Here is a 14,081-nt window from a genome sequence, read left to right on the forward strand (position 1 = left end):
CTGGGCACCTCAGGCAAGGTTCCCCATCTCTCTCTTGCTTGACAGGATGGTTAGGGTCCTCAGAAGTGAGTAATTTAAAAACATAAAAGTGAATTCTGTCATAGGAAAAAAAAATGAAATATGCTCCAGTCAGTAGAAAAATGTCTGCCATTTTTATTTGTTTATCTTGTTATTATGACCAGGGAATTTATTTCCACAAACAATAAGTTAATGGAAAATAGTGAAGGCATAAAAATGGTTATTAACAACGTAGGGAATAAAAAGGTCCATGGTGATGTCTGACGGAGTTGCAGAAGGCAGTAGGTTGTAATAATTAGATGTGCCATTCTCCATGCTCTCCACCGCATCTGCTGTAGGAATACGGGATGGGAAGCCTTGTCACACTTGGTGCTACATGCCACCCAACTCTTTTGAAAATCTGATTGGCCCTGTCTCATCATCCTCTGGCCGTGGTATTGTTGGTGTGATATTGGTCATTCATTCCATTTGGGAGATGACTTCCATTTTTTACCCTGGCAATAGTCTTGCTATTTCTTAACTTGGGAGCCCCTTGGCAATGCTAATAGATGTTATGTAATATTGTGATTTATGAGAAATATATATTTGGTCATATGAGTGACCAAATATATATAAGAAATATATATTTGGTCTTTGTCCATGGTTTCTAGCTCACAGTTCCCCAAACCCGTAGAATTTCCTCAGTGATGAGAACGAAGGTGTCTTTTGTTATGTTAATGATGTGACCACTGGACCCTACCTAAGGATGGAGGCTGGTTACCAGTGGAGCCAACCATGTGATTAGAGAGTTAGAACTTTCAGTCCCCTCTGACTTCCTGGGATGGAAAAGGGGCTGCAGGTTAAATCAATCACCATGGCTGGTGATTTAATCAATGCTTATGTAATGAAGCCTCCATAAAAACCTAGAAGAACCAGGTTTAGAGAGCTTCCGGGCTGGTGAACACATGGAGGTGCTGGGACAGTGCTCCTGGAGAGGGGGAGAGGGCATGGACGCCCCGCCCCCTTTTCCCATACTTTGCCTTATACATGTCTTCCATTTGGCTGTTCCTGAATTATGTCCTTTTATAATAAGCCAGTGATCTAGTAAGTAAAATGTTTCTATGAATTTTGGGAGCTACTCCACCAAACTAATTGAGTCCAAGGAGGGGGTCATGGGAACATCTGATTTATAGCCAGTTGGTCAGAAGCACAGGTAACAACTTGGACTTGTACCTAGAATCTGAGGTGGGGGGAGGAGTAGTCTTGTGGGACTGAATCCTTAACCTGTGAAGTCTGATGCCATTTCTGGGTAGATAATGTCAGGATTGAATTGGATTTCTCAGATACCAGCAGGTATATGAGAATTGTTTGCTGGTGTTAGGGGAAAACTCCTTCCCCACATTGGAAATTGACTCTCAGGACCATTTCATACACTCTAAATGGGAAGGACGGATGGTGACCAGGACCAGGCTTAGCTCCTCCCTGAACCTGATATTACATCACATTACACTGGCCACCAGCAACACTCCCAACCACACCATCAGCTCCAAACCCAAATATTTTGGTGGACAGCTTAACTTTATTATTCCAAAACTAGTCTTAACTTTTTCGTTTGATTAAAAAATTACATTAACACTATCTAAGAGCTCATGCCAGATGTTTATAAGGATGGTAGTATTGGATATGAATAAGTGCAGTGTTTACTTCTTTTAAAGATATGTTTGAAGCACTGTTGCATAGATTACACTATGTAAAGTCACACAAATAAAAGTGTTTATAATAATTATACAGTTTTTATATGTCTGGATATAGTTTTTCAATAAAAGAATGTTTTCAGCCCATGTAAAAAAAATTAAATTAAATGTGTGAAAGTTAGGAGGTTGGTGTATTTAGCGTGAGTTGGAACTTTGGCAGCAGTGTGTAAAGTCTATATCTGGGAATGGTTGAGGCCAAGAGTTTAATTGCAAAGCTTGGGATTGCAGGATTCAGTGAATAAAGTGGATATAAAATAATTAGGTAATAACTTTTGCTTCTTCCTTTCCTCTGCTCGTTAATAAAGAGTAAAGTCCATCTGGTTTGTACTAAAAATATACTTAAAGGTTTGCAAATAGATCAGCAAAAAATTCATTTAAGGAAAAAAAAGGGCAAACTTTGGTGTTAACAAATCACAAATATTGTGATCCAAACTTCACGTTTTGTTGAAAGTGCTTTTACATTTGTATTACTATTATTTCTAGTCCGACCTTTTTATTTTCCGAGAAGAGCAAACTGGAGTTAGAGGTGAGGGAGGTGGCAGAACAGGAGGCCATAAAAGTGGCCAGAAGGAATATAAGAAACTAAATATTGATCTTTGTTCTTTCAGTGAGGACTCTCGTGTTTCTAAGGATGTCATTACAGCTATGGTGGCATTGGTTAATCTGATCTGCTATTCAGCTGTGGTCCTGCTCAGCACTGAAAGAACACTTTGTTCATGGGCTTCAGCTGACAACCAGAGAGTTTTCTAAAGTAAGGGTTATAGTGAGAACATTCCTCTCCATGTGTTATGTAAGATATTTGGGGCATGCAGGACTCTGAGGCAATGAATAAAACTTGCTTTAAAAACAGACATAACTAAAAAAAAAATGACACAATTTATACATTCAAATTAGTATTATCCTTCAAGGAGTCACATTGGGAGACATATACTTATTCTAGCAAAGACACTATTGCTTCAAAGCATTTTGGAACTTTTTATTTTAGAGTTGCCTATAGAACCAGGGTTAGTCTGTGAACCACAGAGGACTGTATAGGGTTTCACCTCAGTTTTTAGCCCTGTCACAGAAGGCTGATGACTTATTTTTCTCTTCTATAGACTTAACTCCAAATAACTTGGAATATTAAAGAAATCAGAACTACTCATTTATTCATTCATCTGTTGATTCATTTATTCAGTAAACATCCAGTGACTGTTTTGTGTGCCAGGCTGTGTTAGAAGCTGAGGATTCAGTGATGTGCAAGACAGAAATGGTCCCTGCTCTGTTGGAGCTGACGGAATTGGAAAGATAAACCAAAACCACCCCCATAACAACATGCTAACAAGCAAATTAAAAAAAAAATAAGTGCCAGTTGGGATAAATGGTATAAAGGAAACAGATAAGGAGCTGAGCTGGAGAAGAAACCAGCTTGTTAGATGGGAAAAGTGACATCTAAGTACGAATTCGGCATTAAAGGGTGTCCACTTGGCCACCATCACAAATATTCAAATGAGTAAGCTTTAATTTTGGAGGACAGTTTTGAAACCTGAATGGACTGGGCAGAGCCCACTTTTCCCACAGCAAATTTAGTTGCCACAAATAATCTGTAATATCAAATAGATTGTATCTCACTTTTTGGTTTTTTTGCTTTTGGCTTAAACACACACACACACACACACACACGCACACACACACAGAGTTTCTCTTCTCTTCAATCAGTAAAGCCATCTTGACTGTACTACCTGCAAGGCCCTATAGGATCTTCAATCCTTCCTCTACTGAGGACCTCAGAGCCACCAGGGAGATATGCTGGGGGCCCTCATTACTGTAGAAGTGGCACCACTTTCTGCTGTGTTTGCTACTTGCAGGCCAAAGTGGGATGACATCAGCACCATGTTAGATTGCCAAACTCCTTCTCTAGGAGGATGCCATCCATCTTGAGAAAGATTGTGAGGCTGTGCCCTGGCTTCATGGGAAACTACGCTGAGAACCATTCATGATGTCTGCTATGGGCATGGAATGAGGTCACATAACATCAGTTTGTCCATTACGGATGATGACGTTGGATCATTAGGTTAAGGAGTTGTCTAAAAGATTTCTCTATTATGTAGGTATCTTCCCCCTTTGTAATTAGGAACTACTCTGTGGGGTGATATTTTGAGACCATGTGAATGTCCTGTTCTCCAACGACATTTCACTGCTAAATGACTTGCCCAAGTTTGTAGCTACAAGTCACAGAACTCTGACTCCCAGTCCCAAGGACTTTCCCTCCACTATGCTTGTTCCATTCATTAGCCCAGGAATATTTCAGGCAGGATAGAAGACAGGATTTCTAAAGACTCAGAAAAGCTATGTGCCGCTTAGACCTTCATTGTTTATTAAGTGTGTTGAATAATAAAAGTTTCATTAGAAATTCCCATTTTGGGAGAAATAATTAGATTTCCCTTGATGGGACTGAGGAAGAAATGGCAATATAACTAGAGAAATGAATTATTACTATTACTACTCAAAAGAAACAGACAGATGTTGTGGCCTATTCTCCTTCCCCCAAATATTCTTAAACAGGTTTCTTTTGGCTTTCTTCTCTTTGAATGTCATTGTGGATTTGTTGGACAGAAGACTCTGTGTTGGGTGTGAGTGACATTATCTTTCCTTAGGATTATTATTTTTAAAAAATTTTTAATGTTTATTTATTATTGAGAGACAGAGAGACAGAGCATGAGCAGGGGAGGGGCTGAGAGACAGGGAGACACAGAATCTGAAGCAAGCTCCAGGCTCTGAGCTGTCAGCACAGAGCCCAACACGGGGCTCGAACTCACAAACCGCAAGATCATGACCTGAGCCAACGTCGGACGCTTAACCGACTGAGCCACTCAGGCAGCCCTTTCCTTAAGATTATTAACTATAACCCTAAATCAGGTGTTTCATTTTTTAAAACCACACTGTGGTGACTTTTATATGAATTGAATCCCTGTTGTTGAGTCTTCCTAAACTCCAGGAGTGGTCCCGATGACTTCCTGTGGCAGTGTAGTCCATGGGGTAATTATATTAGGATAATGGGGTTGGAACATTTCATAATTTAATGAGTTTTTAGATTTCTTATTCCCAGAATTAAACAAGAACCTCTATGAATGTCAAATTCAGTAATTATCAAACTGAACAGAATTTGGCTCTATGTAACCAACTGGCACACTTTCTGTAGATAACAACATGATTTGATATTTATAAAGGGCCCATTTCCCACCCCTCCCCCCAGTTCAGACACCAGAAATTCATTAAATATAAAGACTTACATAATTCTGCGAAAAACCCCCTCACTTCTCTAGAGCTTTCCTAGCCTCTAAGTTAGATACTTAAAAAGAGATATTATTCTTTTGGTATAGGCTTTCAGCTCTCCCTGAAATGGAGGGGCTAGTTACAGTCCAGCCTACAAACTGGCTCAGATTTAATGAAATTTAATGAGTAATAATAATAAGTGCAACGCTCCCTTGATGTTAGAGTGACAAGCAATTAAATTCTGAGGAGGTTGATGAGAGAAAGGTGTGGACCTAGTTTACAGTGGCCTCGGCCTAACAGCTTCCTCCTGGCATTAGGTATACACATTTGGGTTGATTTGGATTGGAAACATGAAAGCATAATTTTTTCCTTTAATTAAAAATTTATTTCCAATAGTTTTCTTGCCTGGCACCCAAAGAAATATAGAGCTGGATAAGAGTAATAACTCATATTCATGTTCTAGGTGTTTCACATGAATATTATTTAACCCTCACAAACAACCCTTCAAGTAGGTACAATTATTATTTCCTTCTTTAAGAGATGAAGAAATGGGGGCCTGCAAAGTTTACCCAAAATGCTGTAGGGTGATCTGTCTTGTAAACCCAAACAAACAGTCTAACTGCAGAGTTAGATCCTGAGATCCCAAAGACAGGCCACACCGCCTCCCAAACTCTGCTGCCTCTCCACGGAGGGGTAGGGAGATTTATAGTGCTTTTCATAGGAGGACTGCTAAGCGCTTCTCTTGAATGTAATCCTTTGATGCAGCTTATAAACCAAGAACTGGCGGTCCATCAAATGGGAAAGTGACTTGCGTAAGACATTCCCTGTGCTCCTGGGAGATCTGGGCAGAAAGTAAAGAGGCTCTCACCTTCGCTCCTGGGAGTTCGCCAATGGCTAGTACCCTTCTCAGCTCCTCATCATGAAAGATAAATAGCGTTCTTCCCAGCTGGAGTGCACTCATCCAATATCTGCATTTCTCCCCAGGGACCAACATTCCTGGCAGAGAAAATGAAACCAGGATAATAACCATTGTAGAGATTATGAAATTGCTTCTTATCTGAATTCATACTCCAACCCATTTTTAGTGCTTTCATAAACCACCCCAGACTGATAGAATTATTTTCTTTATGACTCATAGATATATTTTGCTTCTCCATTTTTATCCATTTTACTTTCAAGGAGAAGATTAGATGATGAAGTAAGATTCACCCTGTAGAGCTCTGTGGGATTTTATTTAACCCCAACACATGGACTGTGGACTGAAAAAAAGAAATATGCTCATATTTTACAGTATTACATGTAAATACTTCCAAAAGTTTTACAAAAACATAACCTAATTATAAAATTTCATTTTTAAGTATCTTTATATATTTTAAGAGAGAGAGAGAAAAAACATAAGCGGGGGAGGGGCAGAGACAGAGGGAGACAGAATCTGAAGCAGGATCCAGGCTCCAAGCTGTTATTGCTGAGCCAGACGTGGGCTCGAACCCACTGTGAGATCACGACCCGAACTGAAGTCAGATGCTTAACCAACTGAGCCACCCAGGCACCCCATAAAATTTCTTAATTTAACAAGCATTTATTGAATTCTTTCTAGGTATAAAGCACTGTAGTAGGTGCTGAAGATATAGAAGTAAACAGAACATCATCCCTGCCCTAAAGACGCTTCTGTGACTGTTCATCTTGACTGGCCTGGTCAGTCCTGGTTTACACCTATTTCCCCAATAATTATAAATAGCACCCCCTTTCGCTCTAAAGTGTCCAAGTTTGGGTGATAGATTACATATACCCTATAATAATATTTCCCACTATTTCCCATGATGTTTTTGAAATACTTGTAACTTTTGGATATAAATAAAAACACAAACAGTGAAGGCCCCCAAAATGTACTGACACTCTGTCTTGATTTTGGAATCACTATTTCTGTCACCATGTGTCAGGTGAAGTAAGTTCATTGGGAAAGTGTGGCATTTGGTTTTACGTTATTTTTAAAAAATGCAAGCACTGTTCAATCTCCAGCAGGAGGACAGAAAACCAGTTAGAAAACTCAAGAAGAGAGAGAACACTGAGGTAAACGGAGGTAATACTATGTATCGTACACTCAACTCCAACTTTGGTAGGAACTGGAGGTGAATAGGATGCGAGGGCCCTTGGCAGCCAGGAATGTGTCAGGTGGAGCAGGCAAAGCCATGGTTGGAGGCATTTAGGGTCAAGAGCCTCTGATCTTAGAATTCAAGTTGGCATCTGCCTTTCCCTCCATTGGACACTTTGGTCTCTACCCCACTTCTAAAGGTACTGAACTCATTGTTTTTCAAAGCTACCTGCAATGTGCTTTTGTGAAAGGTCGGTGTCTGCAGAACATCTAATTACACATCATTTTGTGTACTGTTGTCTGAATATGTATATGTATGTATTTTGATATTGAAGACAAGCTATTTTTAGTTTCCTTTTGGGTATGTTTGGAGAAACTCTTAACTGTTGCTATGCTGCTATGGAAACGGTATCCATGTATACTGACATGTTTACAATTGTTTAAAACACTATAAACTTTCCAGGGCAAAGGCAAACAGCTTATTTCCATCAAAGTTTCTCCCTGCTTTCCTTTTTTTTATTAGTTTATTTATTACTCTCAGACCCATGTTGGACTCTGTTTCATCTGTGCCTGCATGAAAGGACTGTTTTTTTGCTGATGTGCATTATCATTTAATTGATTTCACATTCATAACTACAGTAGAGCTGAGAGCAGATGAAAAATTTCCCCTGAAATCAGAAATATTCCTTGGTCTTGTTAGGAACTGTGGGTTGACTATCTCCTAGGCTCCCAAATGAAAAAAATGGAACAATACCTATTGAGGGTTTGTGGATGATCTATCTAGAATTTGCCAGTGTAGGAGACTTTGATAGTGATTTAAATGTAACTATTGTAATTATTTGTGTATACCGGATGAATTTAAAGACGATTCAAATTGCATAGAAACATGCAAACCCAAAGCCAGGAGTTTTCTGGCTTATTCCAAGCATGGGGAAAAGTAGGTGGCTGAGAATGTTTACAACTTTTGGAAAGAGAATCTTAACAAAGCCCCATGAATTGAAGTGAGTAAGAACCATGTTTGCTCGAAGGTACCAGGAAAATGATTTGTTGTTTTCTAGGAGTCAGAAAATATTTGAAAGTGGAATCTGTAATTGTGAATCACACAGTGATAGGTCCTGACTCTGTAAAAGGGCACACATCCTGTTAGAGCACAATATGTTACAGGATGTTAAACTCAGAGTACTTTGCCTTTAAAAACTCCTCTTTACCAAAATTTGATACCTATTTTGGGTAAGTATACAGTAAAGGAAATTTTAGCTTTCACGAAGGAAACTACTTTCCTCTCTCTTTTACTAAAATCTCATTTTTGTCATCTTCCTAAAATGGTCACTTTAAGTCACCCATCCCCCCCCTCCAAAAAAAACCCACATAGAAGTCCTATCAGAAGGGAATGATTTGTGGAGAGCTGGTTGACTTGAGCCTCAGTTGCATGTGGAGATCAGAGAACCACAGAGCCAACAGTCTCCCCCACCTCCGCTCCCAGGCCCCTTTCCTACAGTCTTTATACACTTTCTGTGCTACAGTTCATCAGTGGATAGTCCATTCTAGGCTCTTCATAGAACAAGGTTTATGTGATTTTTTCCCCCCCTTCCCTATGGGAAGGATTTTTCCCTGCCTCCTGGAGCTTAGCAGCAGCTAAAAAATGTGACCCTCAAGGTCACATTCAGATTAGAAGTCAGTAAAACCTGATGGGAAACTTGCAGTATAACAACTGTGGCTTGATAGTCTACCATGGGGAGGAGGAAAGAGAGAAGGAGGGTGTACAGGAGGTCCTAACTGGAAGTCAATCTGGCTTAGCAGCGGCTCAAGTCAAGAGGCTAAGAATTGTGGTATTAGTTCCCCCTGGCTTGGCAGTGTGGGGAAGAGTGGGCGTCAAGCGGCCCTGGCAACTGGGAACCTTCGGGGCTACCCTCAGGATCAGGATGAAAAGGAGGAAGGTGGGCAGGAGCAGCGGAGTGGCTTTACACAGAGAGCTCCCCAGGCACCAACTAATTGTCTTACTCTGTTTAGATTCCTCTGAAGAAGTATATTTCCATTGCTGTTCTGTTGCCTCTGAGGGGATTTCCCAAATTAACCTTCTCTAAGCTTTCTTGAGGGACTGTTTTTGAGGGCTGGTGGGGAATTTCCCTCATCTGACCAAACTGTTGTCTGGAGAGATTATTGCTGATCTTCATCTGGGGATTTTCTCACAGGCTTTTTGCTACTTCCTGTTTCCCAAGAGTCTCTGCTCTCTGGGAACTGAAGAGTTACCAAGAGACAGGGACAAACAGGCTTTAGGAAAAAGGGAAGGAGTGTGTATCTGATACAGTGGTGCTGTTCTCCCCTCCTCCAGCTCTTTGCCACAGTGACATTGGATTTAAAGATCCAGGCCCAGGGAACTTGCTGGGGGCTTCAGACTGATTACATTCAACATTCCAGGAACACTGGGGTTGGACCGCATAATCACAAACTCCATTAATGACTGGTTAGAATAGAATATTAGAATAGCTCTCCTGTATTTGGGATGGATAGAAACTCCCATGTTAAAAGAAACCATTAAAGAATCAATACACCTTTTACTTAATGATGATGCTCTACCACTTTTCCAGTGCTTTCTGTGTATTATGTACCCTATTAGGGACTTTACATACACTTCCCATTTGATCCTGGCAACAACCCAGAGAAGTAGACCTTATTAAGACTCATCTAGGGGCGCCTGGATGGCTCAGTTGGTTAAGCGTCTGACTTCGGCTCAGGTCAGGATCTCACAGTTCATGAGTTCAAGCCCTGTGTTGGGCTCTGTGCCAACATCTCAGAGCCTGGAGCCTGTTTCAGAGTTTGTGTCTCCCTCTGTCTCTGCCCCTCTCCTGCTCGTGCTCTGTCTCTCAAAAATAAAATGAACATTAAAAAATTAAAAAAAAAACTCATTTAACAGATGAGCAAACCAAGGCTCTACGAGGTTAAGTAAGTTAGCCAAGTTTTCGGGCTGTTATTAAGAGATCTCCAGTTTTGTATGACTCCAAAGCCCGTGCTGTATTCTTGCAGCTATAAATTTGACCCAAATTTGCGATTTGTTTCATAGCCTTTTAGGTGCTATTACCAGGAAAGTAGTGGGAAGGACCCTAAGAAGAAGCAATTCCCCTAAAATGAGGGGTGCACATATTTTAGGGGGCAGTATTGATGGTTGTCAGCTTAGCTCTGTGCATCTGCCAGGCCCTCTTGCTGTATGTTCACCATTTTTTCATCATCTGGAAAGAGGTGTTGATCAGGGAGGTAGTAGGAATCAATATATAAAAGAAGCTCCATTCAAACCAATTAATTAGTTCTTTCTCTTAGAGAACCCTTCTCTCTAACCACTGCTTTCACGTTGCTATTTCCTAGTCTAGCTTTGTACATTTTATCAAGGTTCTTAGAAATAATTGCCCTGAAGATAGGTCCCAGAGTATCTCTGACCTTGCTCTAGCCCAGCGGAAATAATGTTCTAGAGTTGCCCTACCTTCTTGATTTTTGTTGCTCTGAAGCCAGAGCAGTGTCTATGCGTGCATGGGTACGTGTGTGTGTGTGTGTGTGTGTGTGCGTGTGTGTGTGTCTTTTTGTGGTATGGGATTCTCAGAGGAATGGATAATTAGCCACAGTTAGCCACAGTTGACCTTTGCAAAGTTCCCCATGTACTTTCAGTTCCACCAGAGCAGTTATTAGCACAGGTGAGGGTGTTGGGAGCAGTATGGGGACTGATGTGGCCGTTCCTAGGAGTTCCCAAGGACAGGAGATGCACCTGCTGCATTGACTCCCCTTACCCACTGCACACTTTGCTGCAGACCTTCCTCTCCTAGATCTTTCGAGGAGGATTCCTAATCATATCCTCTTCATCCAAATAGTGAACTCTCACAGTCCCCAACAGTTGAGGGTTTACTAGTTACCGAGCGATTTATCTACATTAAATGATTTGATCCTTACCCATGAAGTTAGGCAAAATGATTCCCATGTATTTTACCAGTGAGAAAACCATGGCCCTGGCTGGTTAATAATTGGCCCAAACCACCTAGCTAGTAAACTGAGGGGCTGGGATTCAAATACTGGACTGATTCCTAGTTGGGGCTTTATTAGGGGAGGAGGTAGTAAACCTTATTTATTTTTTAATCACTAGGCAAATATAGCATAGCCTTGAAACGTCAAACATACAGGCTATGTTATTACTGTAAGTAATAAGTAGTAGAAAGGGAACAAGATCCTAATCAGCATGATGCCAGTGCTGAAGAAGGAAGATGGCATGGCCCAGAGGCCCCTGGCCTGACAGGAAGTGGGATGCTACCCCTCCCTTGAACTGAGGGATCCATAGCTTCCTTATCGTTATTGTTGCCAGAGCACCTTTTCAGGGGCTCTGCAATTTCAGGGGGCTAAGTAAGCAATGCCTGCCATGTTTAGACCTTAATTCCATTTGCTTGAGAAAAAAAAAAAAAACAGGTCTTCCCAAACCCAGTACTTTACAACTCTTCCTAATTAAGCAGCCAAGAATCCATCTTTCATTGTACATTCCCGGACACTGGTACATATTATAATTCAAATCTCCCTTTTCTTTCAAAGGCAAAGTGTCACTGTTCTTCCCACCATTCTCCTGCAGAATAGCGGAGGAAGACAGGCTCAGGGGGCCATCATGGCAGCTGGTGAGAGGGAAGTTCTGCTTTTCAAACCAGTGTGACACGTACCTCTCAGGTATCATGTGGGGTCAAGGCTGGAAGATGCGATGTGCAGGAACCTCAAGAAAAGCACAGCTGTGCATTGGTAGCAAGAAAGGCACATCCATCAGGAGCCTCTCAAACTCTCCTCTTGACCAGTCCTCTCTTACTTCCACATCTTAATCAATTCCAGGCCCTTGAACATTAATACAAAACGAAGCAAAAGAAAAATACCACCCAAGTATTTTTTCTCTTCATATTGGATATAACCGCATGGCTGTTGCTTCATGGCCAGTGGGAAATGAGGCGGTAGTACTGCTGGTGTATGAGAGGTTGGCAATAAACACAATTACCCCTCTTCAAACTGCACCAGACCACAGGCAGGATAGAGGATACTGCCAGTCTATTGCTACCTGTCTATCAAGAGCAATCTGGTACCTAGAGGGCTCTGGCTTGCTGTGACAAGAGAGATCCATAGTGTCAAAACAAGCTCTCATTGCATGAAATCTGGGCTCTGGAAAAATCTTGTGTTAGCCCTCCCCTAAAATTTAGCACCACTTTCTTCTGTTTCCAGTTCTATGGATTAAAATGCATAATGGAGCAAAGCATCCAGTAGCAAATAACATATGATTCCAACTTGGTGCAATTCTTGATTTCATCATTTCTTAGTTTTGCTTAAAAGAGAAAACATTCCATTCTTTTCAATAGATTCCTGCTCCGATCTCTGGTGGCCCTGTAGGCAAAATTTCTCATTCCTCAGTGAATGAGAGGGGGAAATCCCTTTACATTTTTGATCATGGAAGTAATGTGGTTTATGTGCCTGTCCACATACTTGCTCCCTACATCCAACGAGTCTCTGGCTTAGTTGTTGTAATGTGGGTGCACCAGGCTGGCTGGTCCTGGAACTTCTCCAGCTTACAGGTCACCATGGCCTGAGCACAGCAGCACTTTATGCATGGAGCTTCTGCTGCATGGAGCCCTACTTGCCTTACAGAAGCTGCGCTGCTCTGTCTTCCAAACCCTGCACCATGGGAGCCACTGTCTCCTAGATAAAACCCTGTGCTGTGCCTGCCTCTGCAGTGCACTGGTGGTCTCATGAGGGTGAGCCCACTCCTTTGTCACCCCTTCACAGGTCATCAAAGTCACTGTGGGTCCCGGTGCTAGAGCTCTCCATCACCCTCAGTAGTGCATCTGGAGAGTTGCTAGCACAGCAATGATAGCAACACTATCCTCATAGTATTTTAGGATACCTGTAATTCTGAAACTTAGTTTTTGGTAGTTTGAAAAATTGCCATTCGTTAGAAAGTCTTCTCTTAATATAGTAAATATTATTCCAACATCTATTCTTTTTTTTTTGTCTGTTTTTACTTTTATTTGCATTTATTTTATGCAGAATTTACTCCCAGGCCATACATTTTTGTTGCTTCAGTTTCTTCTGGAACATCTTTTTCTTCCGTGCAACTTCCTCTTCCAGTTTAGGAACAATCTGCTCTTTTTCAGTAAGGATCATCTCGATGTGGCAGGGAGAGCTCACATATGGGTTAATCTCACCATGAGCCCCGTATGTTCTATGCCACATCTTGGGGGTTTTGTTCACCTGGATGTGCTCAATGACCAGAGAAGCTACACCTAAACCCTTAAGTTCAGCATTACTCTCTGCATTCTTAAGCATGTGCAGTAAAAATTCAGCACTCTTTTGGGCCACCGACCCTGTGTCCAGTGCCACTCTTTGGCCTGGGCACATCTACCAACCCACCATTGTAGCAATGGAATGGCACACACTGCTTCTGCAAAGTGACATCTTTCAGATACTTGGTGGCTTTTCAGATATGCATACCTTTGATGCTCTGGGCAGTTTCACGTGTGTTCTTAAAGTGAACACGAGGGTTTGAACCTCTTGATTTGCATGATTTTGTTGGGTTTCCGGGTCAAGTGAATAGCAAACCATTTTCAGAGATCACCTCAGGCTGCTTACGGGAAGAGCCAACATTTATTCTTATAAAATGAAACTACTTATGTAGTTAGTTCAGTTGAAATGATTCACATTAGTGAAAAGATAGAAGATAAAAATATTCCTTTTACTCAGAGATGATCTTTATGATCATGGATGCAATATTCACTATTATTTTCTCTTTTTGAAGATGTTTTCAAAGCTCCTTACATTAAATCAGGCTTTTAAAAATGAGTTTCAGGAGTGCCTGGGTGGCTCAGTTGGTTAAGTGTCCGACTCTTGATCTTGGCTCAGGTCATGATCTCACAGTTTCGGAGTTCAAGCGCCATGTCAGGCTCCATGCTGACAACACGGAGCCTGCTTGGAATTCTCTCTCC

The 14,081-nt window shown here is 41.4% G+C and overlaps 2 long non-coding RNA genes and 1 pseudogene across 2 annotated transcripts in view; 1 reads left to right on the top strand and 2 right to left on the bottom strand.

The window, feature by feature from the left end:
* LOC111559823 overlaps window positions 1–7,498 on the top strand; it is a 55,190-nt gene extending 47,692 nt beyond the window's left edge. The window contains exon 4 of the long non-coding RNA XR_006595612.1: window positions 6,604–7,498. This is a non-coding gene — a long non-coding RNA (uncharacterized LOC111559823). The remainder of the gene's footprint in view (window positions 1–6,603) is intronic.
* Window positions 149–9,536, bottom strand: LOC123384479. The gene is made up of 3 exons (XR_006595615.1): window positions 9,100–9,536; window positions 5,875–6,002; window positions 149–350 (listed from the first exon to the last, which is right to left on the bottom strand). It is a non-coding gene; the product is annotated as an uncharacterized LOC123384479 (long non-coding RNA).
* Window positions 9,537–13,149: 3,613 nt separating this feature from the next.
* On the bottom strand, window positions 13,150–13,701 carry LOC105260437 (annotated as a pseudogene).
* Window positions 13,702–14,081: the final 380 nt, after the last annotated feature.

This window comes from Felis catus, chromosome A3 (genome assembly GCF_018350175.1).
Source record: "Felis catus isolate Fca126 chromosome A3, F.catus_Fca126_mat1.0, whole genome shotgun sequence".
NCBI classification, from domain to species: domain Eukaryota; kingdom Metazoa; phylum Chordata; class Mammalia; order Carnivora; family Felidae; genus Felis; species Felis catus.